A 4,862-nucleotide genomic window follows, 5' to 3' on the forward strand; every position below is an offset into this window, starting at 1 on the left:
TCATTTGCAAACAGTAATTATATAACTTTACAGAGAAAATTCATATATTCATATAACCTTTCAAGAATCAAACTGCAAATCGGAGGTGTTATTGAAATCCGTTTGGAAAGCTCTGGTAATCAATACAAAGGGTTTGAAGAGTACTATCAGATTATACAAGTTTCGGAACTGCAGAATCAAAGGTTGATTTTATATATTTTTATTTATTTTCAAATTATTTTGATTAAAAATATGAATTTCTGTACGGATGATTGTTTGAATGATTTGATGCTTGCATGTTGTAGATCTTATTTTCCTGATGATTTTGATATGTCATATGACTGATTTGGAGTTCAATAACATGTTCAAAATTGAGTTTGATTTTCGAATTTTGAAATTAGGGTTTATAACCCGTATGAATGTTCTTAATTGAAATTTAGGGCTTTTTGTTCCAGGGGTTATTAGATGTTGTAGATGGGTGGGTTTTGTTCCTCTTGAAATTTGCAATCGATTGGTGTATAGCTCGTTAACAGACGATCCCTGGTTCGAAGGGAGTTGTATTTTAAAGTTTTCATCGAGCTCGCTGATAAGTGGATTTTATATCCACTTGGAATGCTTTATTACAAGCTTAAATTGGTGTTTTGGACTCAAGTTGTTGGTATTTTGATGTGTTTTTGTGTTATTGCATTTCAGGTATCAGTTAAATGAAGAAAAGAGCTTTTAAAGGAAATATGATGAAAAGTGATCAGAATTGGAAGCCAAGGCCATTGTCAAGTTGTAGAGAATCTCAATAGCTTCGCGTGGGCAGTTGAATCGCCTAATTCTGACGAGTAGAACTCAAGTTATGGCCAAAACAAGATTCATCAGAATATTTTTCCCAGTCAGTAGCTGAGCGCCCGCTCAGAGAGCTGAGCGCCCGCTCAGGAGGCGGCTGGTCGCTGATTTCGCTAAAAAAGCCTTTTTTGAGTGGAATTTGACGATTTTAAGGGTCCAGGTCCACTAGGGGCGTATATATACTTAAAAAAAAGGGTTTTCATCATCCGGGAAGATTGGGATACCAAGGAGAAGACCTAGAAGCACAGAACAACTCCGAAAAAGAAGATCTTGTTTTCAACTTGTGATTCTTTGAATTAGTTGTAACTTTGGATGCTCGTTTTCGTTCTTGTTGAACCTAGATCTCGTTTATTCGTACTTTGATTATTATTTAGTTTATTAAGACCTTGTTTATACCATGCCTTCATTGGAACCCATGGTGACGATGAGTTCGATTATGGGCTAATCGTTGTCATGGGATTCTAGCGGATTTACTTATGGATTTCAATAGTTAATTGTTTCGATATCTTGGTGTGTGGTGATTGATTGATATCCTAGTATGGTTGTGCTTATTCGTCTTATGTGAGTAGCTAACATATAAGATAGCGTGTTAATCTCTATTGAAGCGACAGTGAATATAGAGGTTTAGAACTTGCCATGCTAGCATAGGTTCATGTATGTGTATGCATGATTCGTAGGTAACTCTAACCGTTTTACTTGCCATATGTAATCAAGATAGATAACTTGTTCTTAAACCGTTATGTTGTCAAATTCTATAGACATATAGGGTCTCAATATAATTGGTGCCTATTCAGCTTCTATCTCTTTTGTGGATGTCTGGTAGAATGGTACTCGTGCAACGAAAGTTGGCGTTTATCAGTTTCGTGTTATCTGATTAGTGTCCTCACCATCACATGTTAAGGTTAAGAACGAGAAGGCTATTGAACGAAGTATTTAATGAAGTTAGGATCCCATGTTTGTCATATATAGTAATTCAACTTCAATTCTCTTAGTTAATGTTATTTAGTATAATCTCTTAGTTTAATAAAAACCCAATTTGTTATTTGTCTTAGCATTGAGCGATAACCATACATTGTTGCATAGGTGCATAAATTGAACTTAACCTAAACCAGTCTCTGTGGGAACGAATCTGATTTATATCTTATACTACTTGCGAACGCGTATACTTGCGTGAATATTAGCGCGTGTTTTCGCACTAACAAGTTTTTGGCGCCGCTGCCGGGGACTCGGTATTAATTTTTAGTTTATGTGTTTGTCATCAGTGGTCGTTAAAGTTCACTGACTCGGATTCTTTTACTTTCACGGTTTATTTGTTTGTGTTTCAGGTACTCATTACAATGGGAGATCCAGCAGCACGAACGAAAGCCTTGATGGATTTTTCTCAACCCAAGATCAATGACATTCAATCTAGCATTGTCCGGCCAGCTATCACAGCTAATACCTTTGAGATCAAGCCTGACATAATTCAATGGTTACAGACTTCAGTCCAGTTTGGGGGTTCTCCAACGGAAGATCCCAATACACACATTAGGGATTTCATTGAAATATGCGACACCTTCAAGTTCAACGGTGTTTCTGAAGATGCTGTGAAGCTGAGACTGTTCCCATTCTCTCTGAAGGACAAGGCTAAGAGCTGGTTACACTCTCTACCAGCTGGTTCGATTACTACTTGGGAAGATCTTGCTCAGAAGTTTCTTACTAAATTCTTCCCTATGGCGAAGACAGCTGCACTCAGGAATGCTATTACTCAATTTGCGCAGCAAACGGGAGAATCGCTAAGTGAAGCTTGGGAGCGCTACAAGGAGATGCTTAGGAAGTGTCCTCATCATGGAATTCCTGATTGGATGATCATCACTTGTTTTTACAATGGGTTGGGAGCACAGTCCAGACCCATGCTCGATGCAGCATCAGGCGGAGCATTATGGGCAAAGAGCTATAAGGAAGCTTATGATCTAATTGAACTGATGGCTGCTAATGAATATCAGTATCCAACCCAGAGATATCCACAGGGCAAGGTAGCAGGAGTTCTTGAAGTGGATACAGCTACGGCTATCACTGCTCAACTAAAGGCGTTGTCTATGAAGATCGATTCTCTGGCTAACTATGGTGTTAAGCAGATAATTAGTGTTTGTGAGCTGTGTGCAGGTCCGCATGTGACAGAACGATGCGCTATATCTAGCGACTCAACTCAGTTTGTGAGCAACTTTCCGAGATCGCAACAGCCAGTTCCTGCCACTTATTATCCTGACAACTGGAATCATCCTAACTTCAGCTGGAGCAACAATCAGAATGCGATGCAACAGCCATTCCAGCAGTTTGCAAATAAGCTATTTAACCCTCCTGGTTTTCAGCAACAATTTACACCAAGACAACAACTCCAACTTCAACAACAAACTAATGATGCAGGTCTATCTTCGAATGAAAAATCTGAATTGGAGGAGTTGAGGCTTATGTGCAAAAACCAGGCTCTTATATGCCAAGCCAGGCTGTTTCTATCCAGAATCTGGAGAACCAAATAGGGCAAATTGCTAATGCCTTATTGAATCGACCACCAGGAACGGTTCCTAGTGATACAGAAATAAATCCAGGCAAGAGGGAAGTTGAAGAATAGGTGAACGCCATCACCTTAAGGTCTGGAAAGGTCGCAAGCCCCCAAGTTCAGCAAGACGAAGAGCCAGAAAAATCTCAAGATTCAGAAAATGCAGTTGTGGCTGAAGAAGATGTGCAGAAGGAAGTAGAGGTGGAACCAAGGAAGACTACTGTGGAACACACTCCTCCTGAGGGTAATACAGGGGAGAAACAGATATATCCTCCACCTCCTTTTCCTAAAAGGCTGCAGAAGAAAAAGCTGGATAAGCAGTTTGAGAAGTTTCTGGAGGTGTTCAAGAAACTTCATATCAACATACCTTTCGCTGAAGCTCTTGAACAGATGCCTAGCTATGCGAGGTTTATGAAAGATATTCTCTCTCGGAAAGTGAAGCTCGATGACTTAGAGACCGTTGCTCTAACGGAGGAATGCAGTGCTGTGCTGCAACAGAAGTTGCCTCCGAAGCTTAAAGATCCTGGAAGCTTCACTATTCCTTGCACAATCGGAAACTTGTCGTTCGACAAGTGTTTATGTGATTTAGGAGCTAGCATCAATCTGATGCCCTTATCTATTTTCAAGAAGCTTGGTCTGCCTGAGCCGAAACCAACGTACATGTCATTGCAACTAGCTGACCGTTCCATCGCTTATCCATGAGGTATAGTGGAGGATGTCTTGGTCAAGGTGGATAAACTCTTCTTCCCTGCTGACTTTATAATTCTTGATTTCGAGGAAGATAAGAAGATTCCCATTATCTTGGGAAGACCATTCTTGGCTACAGGCCGAACTATGATCGATGTGCAAAAAGGAGAGCTTACGATGAAGGTTCATGATCAGAAGGTCACTTTCAATGTGTTCAAGGAAATAAAATTACCCACAGCTAAAGAGGAGTGCTTTAAAGTAGAGCAAATTCAGGTTTTGAATGCACCTCTGTGGAAGAGGAAGTTGGATGTGCCATTCGATTCTCTTGGGTTAGCAGAGCTAAAAATTTCTCAGGATCGTCTCGAGTCGTCTATTGAAGATGCTCCTACACTTGAGCTCAACCCACTACCAAATCACTTGAGTTATTCATTCTTAGGTGCACCCCCTGAGAAGGGGTTGGGATATATCTTTGATGATGTAGAGGGTAGCCGAACGGATCCTCCAGTGCCTATAGAGGGTTCTTCTCATGTGCAGCAGGTAGTTGATAGGACTGGTGTTGGTGACGAGCAGTACAGGCGAGTAATTAGGCGTATGGAGGCCATGCACGACATTCACCGTCATTTTGCTGCAGATTTGACACATGCTTTTGGTACTGTTGTTCGAGACACTGGTGGCGAGGTTGATTGGCCACCTGATCCTCCACCTGAAGAGGGTGATCTTTCCGACGACTAGGTATGCCTGAAATCCTTATTATTACCTTCAATGAGGACATTGAAAATTTTAAGTTTGGGGGTGATAATGTAAGGATTAGTAGTGTGTGTCC

At 40.6% G+C, this 4,862-nt stretch overlaps 1 non-coding gene across 1 annotated transcript; it reads right to left on the reverse strand.

Annotated features, from left to right (window-relative positions):
* Positions 1–2,540: 2,540 nt before the first annotated feature.
* LOC141662260 (small nucleolar RNA R71) lies at positions 2,541–2,647 on the reverse strand. Its single transcript, XR_012550383.1, has one exon. It is a non-coding gene; the product is annotated as a small nucleolar RNA R71 (small nucleolar RNA).
* Positions 2,648–4,862: the final 2,215 nt, after the last annotated feature.

The sequence above is a fragment of the Apium graveolens genome, chromosome 5 (assembly GCF_009905375.1).
Source record: "Apium graveolens cultivar Ventura chromosome 5, ASM990537v1, whole genome shotgun sequence".
Classification (NCBI taxonomy): domain Eukaryota; kingdom Viridiplantae; phylum Streptophyta; class Magnoliopsida; order Apiales; family Apiaceae; genus Apium; species Apium graveolens.